Source organism: Gallinula chloropus (assembly GCF_964237585.1).
Source record: "Gallinula chloropus genome assembly, contig: HAP1_SCAFFOLD_241, whole genome shotgun sequence".
Taxonomy (NCBI): domain Eukaryota; kingdom Metazoa; phylum Chordata; class Aves; order Gruiformes; family Rallidae; genus Gallinula; species Gallinula chloropus.
Window position 1 is genome coordinate 23,999 of NW_028168098.1, and position 16,854 is coordinate 40,852.

The following is a 16,854-nucleotide window of genomic DNA, read 5'->3' on the forward strand; positions in this document are numbered from 1 at the left end:
TTAAGCTACAAAATTACCTGACTTAAATCTTGTGAAATATTCTTTCTATTTCTATAGCCCCCCCCCCATATCAGGGTAACAATTTTCTGGGTTTTACTTGATACCAGTTTAATGTTGCATTGGACATTGTTGTAAAATGCATTAGAATTTTTATTCTTCAGAGCTGATGAGGGAACCGATTGTTTCCAGGAAAGCTCGGCCAAGGACACTGTTGTTTTGGCATCTTCCCATCACTGGGGATGGCAGCACCTGAGTCAGTGGTCGTGGACCTGCCATCCCGTGGAGGGACCGGCAACTTGGCAAGATGGCAACGAAGCACAGGGATCACCTCGTCCCTCACAGCTCACCTGGCTGGTCTGTCTGGGGTCGGGACGATGTCCACACTGCTCTGGCGCACCTCGGGGGTATGTGCAGGCGTTGTCGTGGCCGATCCCTGGAGATGTTTCCTGCTGCGCCCAAGGCTCCGCTTCTCCCGGTTGCCTGAGCCTTTCTCCTTTCTTGACTGGGCTCTGGTGGGGGTGAGCTGCTCCTCTGGTGTCTTCCCACCAAGGGGAGAGAGAAAACAGGGTGAGAGAGAGAGATGTGAGCCCCCAAGACATCTCCACCCTGGAGATAAGCCACCGGCTTGTTAACAACCAGGAGAGACAGGAGCAACCAGCATCTACTAGATTCATGTGTGCTGGGCACTTGGGTCTCCCTTCCTGGGCTTTGTTCTGCTCTCCTCGCCCAGGACCCTCTCCTCAAGTGAAGTTGAGGGCTTTAGGTGGTTTCTTTCCCCTCTTGCCTAGTTCTCCCCATCCTATTTCTCCAGTAGAGCCGTCTCTCTTGGACAGACAGAAGGGACAGACGCAGTGCCCCGACCTGTCTTCACCGCCCTTCCACAGTGACCCCTCTCCATCCCGCCTGCCCCACCACGTGCCACCCAGCTCGGTCCCCTCCCCAGCACCTTCACTGTGGGCAAGGCGAGGACATCCACGGGAGTTTTGGTCTTTCTTTCTTCCACAGTGGTGTCTTCTGGCACAACAAAGGTGAAGTGCTCGAGGTCGTTGTCTGCTGCAGGGACCAGTCGCTTTCCCGGGTAATGGATGACAGAGTAAAATACGGTGGGAGGAATGGGAGGCCCTGAGGGACCCACGCCTAGTTCATCCAGGATCTAAAGTGTAAGAGAAAACCCTGTTTGTAGTCCTGTCACCTTCATCCTCACGCTCCTTCCCTACAGCGCTGCCAACAGTGATGGGGGTTTATGCCCAGCGAGGTGGGTAGGCTCCAGAGCAGTGCTGGGACCTAGAGAGAAACCTCTCCTCCAAGTGACTCAGATGAAGGGAACAATGGCCATGAACTGTCCTACCCTGGGACCGTTTCTAGTGATTCCCAAGCTGGGAACCTCTCTGAACTGACAGGATGCCTCAACACACTCTTTCCACCCATCTGAGGGATGCTGAGGACCTTCCCCAGCCACGTGACCACTGTGGAGCAGCATCAGTGGCCTGGACAAGGTTCTGTGCTGTTGTCACCGGATGGGACACAACGCACCGTGGCCTGGACCATGGCAGGCTCAGCATTGGAGCCTCATAGGGCTTTACCTGCTCTGCCACTGGCAGCTTGCCACTCTCCAGGATCTTTTTAGCGCCATCTTCTGGGCTCAGCACCTGGATGTCCAAGCAGGGCACCCCAACACCCTGGCTTCTGGCAGATCCTTCTGCGCTTTCCTCTTCTGGCTGAGATAACTTGGCATTCTCGAGAGACTTCAGCGTTCCCAGCCACTCCTTCTCTCTCTCCTTCTGGACCCTGCAGCTGGATAAACGGTGGCGCTGGTCTCCGGAGTGCTCTGCCTCCTCTTGGGTTGGAGGGGACTGCAGGGTACCCTGAACCCTGTCCCAGAATGCCAAAGTATGTGCGAGATCTTTCCGCAGCGCCTCATAGATCTTAAACCTCAGGGCCAAGTTCTTCTCACTGTCACTGAGGGTCTCACTTTCGGACTGCCCCTGTTCCGTGTCCGAGGACTGCACGACCACTGCTTGGCCCTCGTCCCTCAAGGAACACTTGCTCTGCTGTTTCTTCTCTCTCTTGCCACTTGCAACAGAGTCTGGCTGCTCCTTTGTAGATCCCTTCACGATGGACCCCTCGTTGCCATCTGACACGTTGCTAGTGGACTTGTTCGTGTTCTGGGCAGGAGGAGCAGAAACAAAGCAACGAGCGGTTCAAAGGGCTGACTCAAAGGCTGGAGGAATGTGATCACCTTTGAAACAGCCTCATACGAGCCCCGTGCTGGGTGCTCCACAAATCCCACTTCCCAATGGCTCTGGTTCCCACTTTAGCTCAACTGAAACCAAATTCTCCAGTGTTTGAGGAGCCCAGAAAACAAGCCAAGAATGGGAACAGCTTCCCAACCCAAACGGGGAACTTCAGGCACCTCCGTACTCCTGTGCTGTCCTCCGGGCTTGCTTCCAGCATGCTGGGAATCCCCAGGGTTGGCTGACTCTTTGGGAAGCCTGGTTGCTAATGAACGCCTAAGGCCCAGCAGTACCTCCTGCCAGACGCCGTACCCCTGACGGATCACAGCTCAGGGCTGTAAGTCACGTGCAGAGGGGGAGAAACCCTGGATTACAACTTCCCAGCACTGCCCAGTGACCGTACGGAGTTACATGAAGCTGCCATCCCAGCAGAGCAGCTCCACCCAACAAGCCCATGGGAAACCCTCCCCGGTGAAGCAGCAGCCTGCTCAAACACGGGCTGCCGTCTCCCAGCGCGGCCCCGCGTGTTGCCCGCAGCCAGGTTCTCGCCCCCACGTGCAGCTCCTGGCTTCTCAGGGAACAGTGCAGCTCCATGGGCAGGTCCTCAGGGTTTTATCATCCCTCTGTATAAACACAACCACCCACCTGCCTGACTCCAGGCTGGCCTTTCTGCCCTGAAATGCTTTCTTTTCCAAGCTCTCTCCTCCCACGCGTTTTCTTCTTCAGCTCTTCCTCCCTCAAGCGTTCCAGCTCCTGCCGGTGCTTCTCCTCCAGCTCTCGAGCCAGCTGCTCCATTTTCCTTCAGGAAACAGAGAACATCCCCAGGAGTCACCACCAGCAACCCGGGCTCACTGCAATCCCACGCGGTCCTGCACTTTGCTCATTGACCCTGAGGCCAAGTAGAACCCTTAGATCATCTCCATGGATTTCTCTCAACCTGGGGAGGCTGGGAGCATCCCAAGTGAGGAGAGCTGGGAGGGGACCTTCGGGGCCAGCTGAATCTAAGCCTTGCTCTCAGAAGGTCTCAATCGTGCAGCTTCTCTGGTGAGGTCCACCCGGACGCCTCCAGCATGCTGCCCAAGAAGACCGACCCGCCATGTCTCCCTGCACCAACTTCCCAGTGCAAACCAGCTCACAAATCACCAACACCCACTTATCCCAGCACCAGTTCTTGGCTCCCCCAGGCCCCCTTCCCAGGCACAGTCTGCTCCTTCATTATCAGGAAGGAAAGGCTGTGGTAACCCCCCTCTGAAAAACAGGCTCTGAACAAATTCCCTGCCAGAACACACAACAACCATGGGAAACTCGTGCTGTCCATCCTGGGAATCACAATTCAAAGCATCCCTGGTGACCTCCCATGGAAAATGTAAAAGTATGTGGAACAGGTTAGATTCCCTCTGAGATCCACAGATGATGCTCTAAGATGGCTTCCAAAGGCTACTGAACCCTCCTACTCTCCCCCTCTACTCTGCGCTCATGAGACCCCACCTGGAATACTGCGTCCATAGAATCATAGAATCATAGAATGGTCTGGGTTGGAAGGGACCCCAAGGATCATAGAGTTCCAACCCCCCTGCCACAGGCAGGGACACCAACCTCCAGGCCTGGAGCTACACAAGGCTGCCCAGGGCCCCATCCAACCTGGCCTTGAAAACCTCCAGGGACGGGGAATCCACTACCTCTCTGGGCAGCCTGTTCCAGCACCTCACCACTCTTTCTGTAAAAAACTTCCCCCTAATATCTAATCTAAACCTTCCCTCCTTTAGCTTTAGTCCATTCCCCCTTGTCCTGCCATTATCTGCTCTTTTAAAAAGTCGAATCTCCTCCTGCCTATAAGCTCCCTTCAGGGACTGGAAGGCTGCAATGAGGTCCCCCCGCAGCCTTCTCTTCTCCAGGCTGAACAAGCCCAGTTCCCTCAGCCTCTCTTTGTAGGGCAGGTGCTCCAGCCCTCTAATCATCCTTGTGGCCCTCCTCTGAACCCTCTCCAACAGTTCCACATCCTTCTTGTATTGCGGGCCCCAGATCTGGACAGAGTACTCCAGATAGGGCCTCAGTACTCCAGATGGGGCCTCGTCCAGCTCTGGGGTCCCCAGTACAGGAAAGATACTGAGCTGTTTGAGGGAGTCCAGAGGAAGGCCATGAAGATGATAGAGCTGGGGCACCTCTCTTATGACAGGCTGTTGTGGTTTCACCCTGGCTGAGAGCCGAGATCCACGCAGCTGCCTGCTCCTTAAAGGAAAAGAGCGGGAAAAAGGGATGGGGTGTGTGTGTGTGTGTGTGTGTGTGTGTGTGTGTGTGAGGTAAGGGAAGGGAAAAGGAAGGTGCAAATAACCCCAAAACCAAGAAACTAAGAGGCCCGTGGGTTGGGATAAGGATAGTTTACTAAGATAACAGAAAGATACAATATAACAATGCTAACAGGACTTTAGAGCAAAAATACATGAAGCTGTTGATACACAATGCAGTTTCTCACTGAACCCACAGCTCAGGCCGTGCCACCCAGAGCCGTCCTGGCACCCGACCGTCCCCCAAGAACCGTGTGTCCCGGAGCTGCCCTAGGCCTTCCTCCCGTCAGCCTTTGGAAGCCATCTTAGAGCATCATCTGTGGATCTCAGAGGGAATCTAACCTGTTCCACATACTTTTACATTTCTGTCTGGCATGCTCATTTCTGACAAGCCGTGAGGGGAAATATCCCTTGACTGATTGATTTGCTGAGTGATTGTGGATTAATTTTATCTGAGTGCCAGATCCTAAACTAATAGAATTTCTTTAAAGCATCTATTCTTTCCTTAAGTGGATGTCACCTGTTATCATTTATTAAACCAATCTGAAATCATGATTTCTCTGATTAGCTACTGGGATTGACATATTCACAGCCCAACAAAACAGAACAAACTCACTGTGTGGCAGAGACCAAATGTACTTACTATAAACTTCAGCAACACTGAGACTGAGAAGTGTTATTGTTATAAATAAATGACAACCTAAGAGGGAATCACAAAAGTAATCTTTAAACATGGTGAGTCCCAGATGTAGCACATAGTGTCTGTTTTCTTAGTCTGTTTTCTAGATGTACCATGAAACAAAAGATTTCCTGTATTTCAGTCTCATACATTACAATCATATGAGTTATTATCAGGACACTTTGTCGTGGTTTCACCCCGGCTGAGGGCCAAGATCCACACAGCTGCCTGCTCCTTAAAGGAAAATAGCAGGTTAAAGGGAAGGGGGGGGGGGGGGGGGCTGACGGGAGGAAGGCCTAGGGCAGCTCCGGGACACGCGGTTCTTGGGGGACGGTCGGGTGCCAGGACGGCTCTGGGTGGCACGGCCTGAGCTGTGGGTTCAGTGAGAAACTGCATTGTGTATCAACAGCTTCATGTATTTTTGCTCTAAAGTCCTGTTAGCATTGTTATATTGTATCTTTCTGTTATCTTAGTAAACTATCCTTATCCCAACCCACGGGCCTCTTAGTTTCTTGGTTTTGGGGTTATTTGCACCTTCCTTTTCCCTTCCCTTACCTCTCACACACACACACACGCCCCCCCACTTCCCTTTTTCCCGCTCTTTTCCTTTAAGGAGCAGGCAGCTGCGTGGATCTCGGCTCTCAGCCGGGGTGAAACCACGACAGCCTGTCATCATAAGAGAGGTGCCCCAGCTCTATCATCTTCATGGCCTTCCTCTGGACTCCCTCAAACAGCTCAGTATCTTTCCTGTACTGGGGACCCCAGAGCTGGACGAGGCCCCATCTGGAGTACTGAGGCCCTATCTGGAGTACTCTGTCCAGATCTGGGGCCCGCAATACAAGAAGGATGTGGAACTGTTGGAGAGGGTTCAGAGGAGGGCCACAAGGATGATTAGAGGGCTGGAGCACCTGCCCTACAAAGAGAGGCTGAGGGAGCTGGGCTTGTTCAGCCTGGAGAAGAGAAGGCTGCGGGGGGACCTCATTGCAGCCTTCCAGTCCCTGAAGGGAGCTTATAGGCAGGAGGAGATTCGACTTTTTAAAAGAGCAGATAATGGCAGGACAAGGGGGAATGGACTAAAGCTAAAGGAGGGAAGGTTTAGATTAGATATTAGGGGGAAGTTTTTTACAGAAAGAGTGGTGAGGTGCTGGAACAGGCTGCCCAGAGAGGTAGTGGATTCCCCGTCCCTGGAGGTGTTCAAGGCCAGGTTGGATGGGGCCCTGGGCAGCCTTGTGTAGCTCCAGGCCTGGAGGTTGGTGTCCCTGCCTGTGGCAGGGGGGTTGGAGCTCTATGATCCTTGGGGTCCCTTCCAACCCAGACCATTCTATGATTCTATGATTCTATGGACGCAGTATTCCAGGTGGGGTCTCATGAGCGCAGAGTAGAGGGGGAGAGTAGGAGGGTTCAGTAGCCTTTGGAAGCCATCTTAGAGCATCATCTGTGGATCTCAGAGGGAATCTAACCTGTTCCACATACTTTTACATTTCTGTCTGGCATGCTCATTTCTGACAAGCCGTGAGGGGAAATATCCCTTGACTGATTGATTTGCTGAGTGATTGTGGATTAATTTTATCTGAGTGCCAGATCCTAAACTAATAGAATTTCTTTAAAGCATCTATTCTTTCCTTAAGTGGATGTCACCTGTTATCATTTATTAAACCAATCTGAAATCATGATTTCTCTGATTAGCTACTGGGATTGACATATTCACAGCCCAACAAAACAGAACAAACTCACTGTGTGGCAGTGACCAAATGTACTTACTATAAACTTCAGCAACACTGAGACTGAGAAGTGTTATTGTTATAAATAAATGACAACCTAAGAGGGAATCACAAAAGTAATCTTTAAACATGGTGAGTCCCAGATGTAGCACATAGTGTCTGTTTTCTTAGTCTGTTTTCTAGATGTACCATGAAACAAAAGATTTCCTGTATTTCAGTCTCATACATTACAATCATATGAGTTATTATCAGGACACTTTGTCGTGGTTTCACCCCGGCTGAGGGCCAAGATCCACACAGCTGCCTGCTCCTTAAAGGAAAATAGCAGGTTAAAGGGAAGGGGGGGGGGGGGGGGGCTGACGGGAGGAAGGCCTAGGGCAGCTCCGGGACACGCGGTTCTTGGGGGACGGTCGGGTGCCAGGACGGCTCTGGGTGGCACGGCCTGAGCTGTGGGTTCAGTGAGAAACTGCATTGTGTATCAACAGCTTCATGTATTTTTGCTCTAAAGTCCTGTTAGCATTGTTATATTGTATCTTTCTGTTATCTTAGTAAACTATCCTTATCCCAACCCACAGGCCTCTTAGTTTCTTGGTTTTGGGGTTATTTGCACCTTCCTTTTCCCTTCCCTTACCTCTCACACACACACACACACACACACACACACGCCCCCCCACTTCCCTTTTTCCCGCTCTTTTCCTTTAAGGAGCAGGCAGCTGCGTGGATCTCGGCTCTCAGCCGGGGTGAAACCACGACAGCCTGTCATCATAAGAGAGGTGCCCCAGCTCTATCATCTTCATGGCCTTCCTCTGGACTCCCTCAAACAGCTCAGTATCTTTCCTGTACTGGGGACCCCAGAGCTGGACGAGGCCCCATCTGGAGTACTGAGGCCCTATCTGGAGTACTCTGTCCAGATCTGGGGCCCGCAATACAAGAAGGATGTGGAACTGTTGGAGAGGGTTCAGAGGAGGGCCACAAGGATGATTAGAGGGCTGGAGCACCTGCCCTACAAAGAGAGGCTGAGGGAGCTGGGCTTGTTCAGCCTGGAGAAGAGAAGGCTGCGGGGGGACCTCATTGCAGCCTTCCAGTCCCTGAAGGGAGCTTATAGGCAGGAGGAGATTCGACTTTTTAAAAGAGCAGATAATGGCAGGACAAGGGGGAATGGACTAAAGCTAAAGGAGGGAAGGTTTAGATTAGATATTAGGGGGAAGTTTTTTACAGAAAGAGTGGTGAGGTGCTGGAACAGGCTGCCCAGAGAGGTAGTGGATTCCCCGTCCCTGGAGGTGTTCAAGGCCAGGTTGGATGGGGCCCTGGGCAGCCTTGTGTAGCTCCAGGCCTGGAGGTTGGTGTCCCTGCCTGTGGCAGGGGGGTTGGAGCTCTATGATCCTTGGGGTCCCTTCCAACCCAGACCATTCTATGATTCTATGATTCTATGGACGCAGTATTCCAGGTGGGGTCTCATGAGCGCAGAGTAGAGGGGGAGAGTAGGAGGGTTCAGTAGCCTTTGGAAGCCATCTTAGAGCATCATCTGTGGATCTCAGAGGGAATCTAACCTGTTCCACATACTTTTACATTTCTGTCTGGCATGCTCATTTCTGACAAGCCGTGAGGGGAAATATCCCTTGACTGATTGATTTGCTGAGTGATTGTGGATTAATTTTATCTGAGTGCCAGATCCTAAACTAATAGAATTTCTTTAAAGCATCTATTCTTTCCTTAAGTGGATGTCACCTGTTATCATTTATTAAACCAATCTGAAATCATGATTTCTCTGATTAGCTACTGGGATTGACATATTCACAGCCCAACAAAACAGAACAAACTCACTGTGTGGCAGTGACCAAATGTACTTACTATAAACTTCAGCAACACTGAGACTGAGAAGTGTTATTGTTATAAATAAATGACAACCTAAGAGGGAATCACAAAAGTAATCTTTAAACATGGTGAGTCCCAGATGTAGCACATAGTGTCTGTTTTCTTAGTCTGTTTTCTAGATGTACCATGAAACAAAAGATTTCCTGTATTTCAGTCTCATACATTACAATCATATGAGTTATTATCAGGACACTTTGTCGTGGTTTCACCCCGGCTGAGGGCCAAGATCCACACAGCTGCCTGCTCCTTAAAGGAAAATAGCAGGTTAAAGGGAAGGGGGGGGGGGGGGGGGGGCTGACGGGAGGAAGGCCTAGGGCAGCTCCGGGACACGCGGTTCTTGGGGGACGGTCGGGTGCCAGGACGGCTCTGGGTGGCACGGCCTGAGCTGTGGGTTCAGTGAGAAACTGCATTGTGTATCAACAGCTTCATGTATTTTTGCTCTAAAGTCCTGTTAGCATTGTTATATTGTATCTTTCTGTTATCTTAGTAAACTATCCTTATCCCAACCCACAGGCCTCTTAGTTTCTTGGTTTTGGGGTTATTTGCACCTTCCTTTTCCCTTCCCTTACCTCTCACACACACACACACACACACACACACACACGCCCCCCCACTTCCCTTTTTCCCGCTCTTTTCCTTTAAGGAGCAGGCAGCTGCGTGGATCTCGGCTCTCAGCCGGGGTGAAACCACGACAGCCTGTCATCATAAGAGAGGTGCCCCAGCTCTATCATCTTCATGGCCTTCCTCTGGACTCCCTCAAACAGCTCAGTATCTTTCCTGTACTGGGGACCCCAGAGCTGGACGAGGCCCCATCTGGAGTACTGAGGCCCTATCTGGAGTACTCTGTCCAGATCTGGGGCCCGCAATACAAGAAGGATGTGGAACTGTTGGAGAGGGTTCAGAGGAGGGCCACAAGGATGATTAGAGGGCTGGAGCACCTGCCCTACAAAGAGAGGCTGAGGGAGCTGGGCTTGTTCAGCCTGGAGAAGAGAAGGCTGCGGGGGGACCTCATTGCAGCCTTCCAGTCCCTGAAGGGAGCTTATAGGCAGGAGGAGATTCGACTTTTTAAAAGAGCAGATAATGGCAGGACAAGGGGGAATGGACTAAAGCTAAAGGAGGGAAGGTTTAGATTAGATATTAGGGGGAAGTTTTTTACAGAAAGAGTGGTGAGGTGCTGGAACAGGCTGCCCAGAGAGGTAGTGGATTCCCCGTCCCTGGAGGTGTTCAAGGCCAGGTTGGATGGGGCCCTGGGCAGCCTTGTGTAGCTCCAGGCCTGGAGGTTGGTGTCCCTGCCTGTGGCAGGGGGGTTGGAGCTCTATGATCCTTGGGGTCCCTTCCAACCCAGACCATTCTATGATTCTATGATTCTATGGACGCAGTATTCCAGGTGGGGTCTCATGAGCGCAGAGTAGAGGGGGAGAGTAGGAGGGTTCAGTAGCCTTTGGAAGCCATCTTAGAGCATCATCTGTGGATCTCAGAGGGAATCTAACCTGTTCCACATACTTTTACATTTCTGTCTGGCATGCTCATTTCTGACAAGCCGTGAGGGGAAATATCCCTTGACTGATTGATTTGCTGAGTGATTGTGGATTAATTTTATCTGAGTGCCAGATCCTAAACTAATAGAATTTCTTTAAAGCATCTATTCTTTCCTTAAGTGGATGTCACCTGTTATCATTTATTAAACCAATCTGAAATCATGATTTCTCTGATTAGCTACTGGGATTGACATATTCACAGCCCAACAAAACAGAACAAACTCACTGTGTGGCAGTGACCAAATGTACTTACTATAAACTTCAGCAACACTGAGACTGAGAAGTGTTATTGTTATAAATAAATGACAACCTAAGAGGGAATCACAAAAGTAATCTTTAAACATGGTGAGTCCCAGATGTAGCACATAGTGTCTGTTTTCTTAGTCTGTTTTCTAGATGTACCATGAAACAAAAGATTTCCTGTATTTCAGTCTCATACATTACAATCATATGAGTTATTATCAGGACACTTTGTCGTGGTTTCACCCCGGCTGAGGGCCAAGATCCACACAGCTGCCTGCTCCTTAAAGGAAAATAGCAGGTTAAACGGAAGGGCGGGGGGGGAGAAGTAAGGGAAGGTAAAAGGAAGAGGAAGGGGCAAATAACCCCAAAACCAAGAAACTAAGAGGCCCGTGGGTTGGGATAAGGATAGTTTACTAAGATAACAGAAAGATACAATAATTGGCCACTTTTCTCTCTCAGCAATGTCCAGGGCTAACTGGATGGCCTTCACCTCAGCGAACTGGCTTGATTCACCTTTTCCTTCCGTGGCTTCTGCTACTCGTCTTGTAGGACTCCATACAGCAGCTTTCCATTTTCGATGCTTTCCCACAAGGCGACAGGAGCCATCAGTGAAAAGGGCATATTGCTTTTCATTCTCTGGCAGTTTGTTGTAAGGTGGGGCTTCTACAGCCCGTGTCACCTCCTCATCCTCTGGTGACATCCCAAAGTCTTTGCCTTCAGGCCAGTCTGTGATCACTTCCACGATTCCTGGGCGATTAGGGTTTCCTATTCGAGCCCGCTGAGTAATTAGTGCAACCCACTTGTTCCACGTAGCATCAGTGGCATGGTGTGTAGAAGGGACCTTCCCTTTGAACATCCAGCCCAGCACCGGTAGTCGGGGTGCCAGGAGGAGCTGGGCTTCAGTTCCAATCACTTCTGAAGCAGCTCAAACCCCTTCATAGGCGGCCAGTATTTCCTTTTCTGTTGGAGTGTAATTGGCCTCAGATCCTTTGTAGGCCCGACTCCAAAACCCCAGCGGTTGACCTCGAGTCTCCCCTTGTGCTTTCTGCCAGAGACTCCAGGTAGGGCCATTCTCCCTGGCTGCAGTGTAAAGCACATTTTTAACATCTGTCCCTGTCCGGACAGGCCCAAGGGCCACTGCATGGACTATCTCGCGTTTGATCTGCTCAAAGGCTTGTTGCTGCTCAGGGCCCCATTGGAAATCATTCTTCTTCCGAGTTACGTGGTAGAGTGGGCTCACAATGAGACTGTAGTTTGGGACATGCATTCGCCAAAAACCTGTAACACCCAAGAAAGCTTGTGTTTCCTTTTTGTTGCTTGGTGGAGACATAGCTGCTATTTTATTGATAATGTCCATTGGGATCTGACGACGCCCATCCTGCCTTTTTATTCCTAAAAACTGGATTTCTTGCGTAGGCCCTTGCACGGGCCTTGCTGGCGTCCCGCCGTTGCCACGGGAACGTTTGTGTCCGGTGCTTCATTGCCAGCGGCAGCAGCCCGGCTGGTGGCCGCGCTCCGGCGTGTGAGTGGGAGCTGATGGAGGGCAGGCTGGCTTTGTCCCTGAAGCTGGACTGGCTCAAATTCAGGCTGCGCTTGGGATCAGGGCTGAACTGCTGGCTGGGGGACACATCCATGTGTGGCCCTGCAGAGGGGACAGACAGCTTCCTTATGGATCAAGCCAAGGATTTCACCTCCAGGACCACCATTTCCATAACTTGCACCTATCCTGCTGTCTCACGCCCTGGCTGCAGGCGCCCATCCCTGCTCGAGCTAAGCCCTCGGTGTGGGATAACTCCAGGCCCCTCTTCCCTCCCCCAGCTCCTGACCAGATGCAGAATTTCCTCAAACAGACTTTTGGGGCACCAACTGCCCAATCAAGTTCCCTAAACCTCTCCAACCTCACATGGAGAACGATACAACAGGCATGAGCCGTGTGACCCGACATCACGCGTAGGAAAAGCTCTGGAGAGAAGAGCTCGTCTGCAGCATCCCTCTCATCTCAAACTCCCCTGGAGGGTTGTTCTTCCCTTCCTCTCATATTTGTGAAGCCACGCTCAGAAGTCAAGTTGGCCAGAGCTTAATGAGCTGCTTCAGAGGGCTTTTTCCTCGTTAGAGCAGTGGTTCTGCCTGATGGCCGTGAGAGGCAAGCTGGATTCGGTTTGAGGAGATCTAAAAAGCCCTCTGAGAAAGAGACGGGTGTGCTCCACCGAGGGACGTGTGCTGAGACGCCTGGGGGCAGTAGAACGCCCCTGCCCCAGCCCTTAAAACGGCCATTTTTATACTTTTAAATAGCCAGAGATGCTTTAGGAAATAGTTTTGCATTTCTACATGTGGCACCCGCGGCCCCTAAGAGACCTCAGAGCCACCAAACCTCTCCAGAGGAAGAGGTGGACGGTCGTCACGGCCGGTTTCTGAAGCTGCTCTGGGTTCAGCGTTTCTCCTTACCGGCCTCCTCCATCTCCCTCTGCTCGATGGCAGCCCTGATGCACAGCTCCCGGGCCCGGAGCGCTGCCCAGCTGCTCCCCTCTGAGATGGCTTCTCTCACCACCGCATCGATGGACAAGCAGGCGGCACCGTAATATTTGGACAAGGCGACCGCCGCCGATGTCTTTCCTTGAGAGAGAGCAAGAGGAAGTGAGCGTCACCAAGCTGCCCTGTGAAGTTTTTCAGGGACAGGGTCTGGAAAGCCCCCAGGCAGGATCTCAAAGCCTCAGGGGCAGTCTGAAAGCAAGTGTCCCTTTTGGGGAAACCACGAGTGAGGCAGCTTGGTTAGAAGGGTTGTTCTCCAGTCTCTTGGGGTGGCCCCAACCCTGGGCCAAGCACATTAATTTGAGCCCTGTGCCCCCACTCAGATCGTTTCCCAGCCTGCGTTGGTCAGTGTTGTCTCAGGCAACATCTGGGCATGGTTCGGGGTTGAATTTGGGCTAGGGTCTGCTCCCACAAGGCAGCATGGACACGAGGTAACACGCTCCCAACGTGTGTCCACACAAGATGAGCCGCACCACTTGCGCCAGCCAGGCAAAGACCTGGGACCGTTCCATGTGCCAGCAGAGCTCTGACCCACCTTGCTTCACTTCAACTGGTCAACCAAGCTCTGCTGGGATGTGTCTCTCCCGCTTCCCCCATCCTTGCGGCCAGCAGCTCACATACCTGTCAGGGGTGCCCCGTGGACGATGACGACGATCCCTCTGCGGTTTTAGGCCGCGCGCCCTTCTGGGGAGGTATCAATGCCGAGGTGACGGGCAATGGCCCTAGAGACAGGGCTGTCATCCAGCTCTCCCATGGGGTCCTTGCTGGCAAGGGTGCCGTGCTGATGCTCTGCTGGGCAGAACCAGGTACCAAAGTCAGCTGCCTCCATACTTGGGATCCTGATCATCCTCCCCACCCCTCGGCATCCTGACAGAGGACACTCTGCCAAAACCGAGGTCTTCAACACAAACTGCCAACATGATTCTATGACAGCAAGTGTGCTAAACAGCATCATCCTGATCCCAGCAGCTCCTGGGAGAAGAGGTAGGGAAAGAAAACCTCCCTGGACTCTCCCTTGGCCCTGCCCCTGGTTCTACTGGCTGAAGAACCCACCCCTGTCCTACCCGCTATGGTAGAGGGACACAAGGGGACAGAATCACAAGGTTGGAAAAGACCTTTGAGATCATCCAGTCCTACCGTACCCATCCTCTACTAACCTGTACCCCTGAGCACCTCATCTACCCATCTGTTAAACACACCCAGGGGCAGTGACTCCCCCCTCCTTGGGCAGCCTGTGCCAGTGCCCGACAGCCCTTTGGGGAAGGACCTTTCCCTAATGTCTGATCTGACCCTGCCCTGGCACAGCTCAAGCCAATTCCCCCTTATCCCGTCACCCATCACTTGTGTCAAGAGAACAACCCCCACCTCTCGGCACCCTCCTGTCAGGTCAGTGTAGGTGGTGAGAAGGTCTCCCCTCAGCCTCCTCTTCTCCAGGCTGAACACCCCCGCCTCCCTCAGATGCTCCTCGGAAGTTTTGCTCTCCAGCCCCTTCCCCAGCCCCATTGCCCTTCTCTGCACTCACTCCAGGACCTCCATGTCCTTCTTGGAGTGAGGGGCCCAAAGCTGAACGCAGCACTCGAGGTGCGGCCTCACCAACGCTGAGCACAGGGGAACAATCCCTGCCCTGGACCTGCTGGCCACACTGGGTCTGACACAAGCCAGGATGCTGCTGGCCTTCTCGGCCACTCTGGCACGCTGCCGGCTCACGTGCAGTCGGCACTCACCCAGCACCCCCAGGGCCTTCTCTGCCAGCAGCTCTCCAGCCACTGCTTCCCCTGGCAGGAGCTCGCTTTGGCTGCACTTGGGACTGGTGGAGGATGTGTGTTACAAGCCACAGACTTTCAGCCTTGCAGTTCCTCCACCAAACTGGAGAACAAGCAGTTGCTACAACCATGGGCTTTCCATGGAGAAGGCAGTGGGGATGGAGAGCTGAGGGTAGGTGGGCAGGACTCCCTGCTGCATCCACACTTGGGCCAACCCAAACCCTCACCGTTGTCCTGGCTTGCTTGTTCCTCACTCTTGGATTTTTCAGCCTCATCCTGCAGCCATCTCTGGTCCTCATAGTACTCCAGCACCTCTGGAGGCAGCTTCTCACCGGGGGCACGCGGTGGCAGCAATAAGGTGTTGCGGCAATCATAGTCCTTCAGCATCCGCAGGACCTGTGGGCGCCGGGAAAAGAAACCATACACAGGAGGTGTTTCTTGACCTCCATCACACCAAGAGCCAACCTATCTTCTCCCTCATTCCTTCCTCCCAACACCACACCAAGCCCCTCCGCAGCCCTCCAGCAGAGCTGGCTAAATCCAAAATGCCACCAGGCTTTGTCCTGGACACTGCTTCCATCTCCCCTGCACAAACCTGGGAATGCTGGAGCACCGCCAAACTATGTGAACGTGCCCATGGGGACCAGAGCTTCCCTCTCACCTGCTCCTCCATAAGGTACTGCTGGTCGAACTCCAATGAGTAAAACTCGATGGGGAAGTCACATGGGTTCTTCACCACCACCATCTCCCCCACTCCAGGACTGAATGGCAGCAATGGTCCCATCTCCAGTACTGGGGGGCTGAATTCCAGCCGTGGCTCCAGCCCACGCCCCGACACCTGCAGCTGGAGGTGCTGGGTGCTCTGGCAGATGTTAATCTTCAGCTCGCTTCTGTAGGATTTCTGAAAACAGAGAGGTGCAGAAAGGTTCTCCACAAAGTCCCAGGGGACAGAGCCTCAGAGTCATCCCTTGCCCCAAGGTCTAGGATGTCACTAGTACCGCTGGGGGAACGGGAAGTGGCTATTGATGTGCAGCAGGGGCTTGGGGCCCTGGCACGCTGGCTCCAAGGAACCGGGATGGTTCCTGGCGTTGGGTGGAACCGGGTATCCCATGGATTTAAATGGACTGATGGGGGTTTCAGCAGCGCTTGTAAAGGTCCCTATGGGTGGGCTCAGGGGCTGCTTCTCCTCCTCCTTCAGGGTTACACTACCCAGGCAGTCCTGGCACTGCCACCGCAGGCAAACATCCGCTCTGTATCGCTCCATCAGAGGGGCGAGGAGCTCCCGACCGCTCGCAACCAGGGGTGTCATCTCCACTCGGCCTTTGGCCAGCAACTGGACTGGAAGCCAGAGCTCTCGTGTCCATAAGCCACCAGTTTCCAAGTCAAAGTGGCCACGTTCAAACCGCCTTTGGGAACGCTCCACCATTGAAGCGGATTCCCAGTTTGCCTGGAATGTGCCGGCACCGCAGGGACCACGGGCGGCGAACCACGACAGGCAACAGCCCCGCTAAGCCCGGGAAGGGGCCTGGGCTGGGGCTGCTTGCTGGTACCGGTGATTCAGTGACATGGAATAATGCTGAGGGGATGGATATAGGTATAGTTTAACAGACAATTAATTAATAAAATGTAAATATAAGGAGAGTTTGCATGTTTTTGAGGACAGATTTGTTTGGGATTCCAGTAGAATGTGGCTGTAGCTGTGGGAGCTGGTTCATGAGAGCAGCTACAAAATTTACCCCAACAGTGGAACAGCCTTGAAGATAAAGAAGTGAAGGTGGGGGAGTCATTAATAATGAGACCAATGACTATAGAAGAGCTAGAGTAGATCTTGTTTTCAGCTAAAGGGTTCCTAACTTGTTTGGGCAGGGATGGGGTTTTGAGGCTATGGAGAAAACTGCAAAGAGCATGGGCTGAGAGGAAGACATCCAGCCTTCATCCCTGACGCCCACCAGAAGGCCCCCTGAGTGTCACTGAGCATGGTCTATCT

At 52.6% G+C, this 16,854-nt stretch overlaps 1 pseudogene across 1 annotated transcript in view; it reads right to left on the minus strand.

Annotated features, from left to right (window-relative positions):
• Window positions 1-347: 347 nt before the first annotated feature.
• LOC311204808 (hydrocephalus-inducing protein homolog) overlaps window positions 348-16,854 on the minus strand; it is a 55,015-nt pseudogene continuing 38,508 nt past the window's right edge. Inside the window, exons 35-44 of the transcript in view lie at window positions 15,529-15,768; window positions 15,095-15,263; window positions 13,726-13,896; window positions 13,021-13,188; window positions 12,148-12,217; window positions 2,962-3,033; window positions 2,422-2,455; window positions 1,584-2,165; window positions 947-1,153; window positions 348-538 (exon numbers count right to left, since the gene is read on the minus strand). The product of the transcript in view is annotated as a hydrocephalus-inducing protein homolog (transcript). The remainder of the gene's footprint in view (window positions 539-946; window positions 1,154-1,583; window positions 2,166-2,421; window positions 2,456-2,961; window positions 3,034-12,147; window positions 12,218-13,020; window positions 13,189-13,725; window positions 13,897-15,094; window positions 15,264-15,528; window positions 15,769-16,854) is intronic.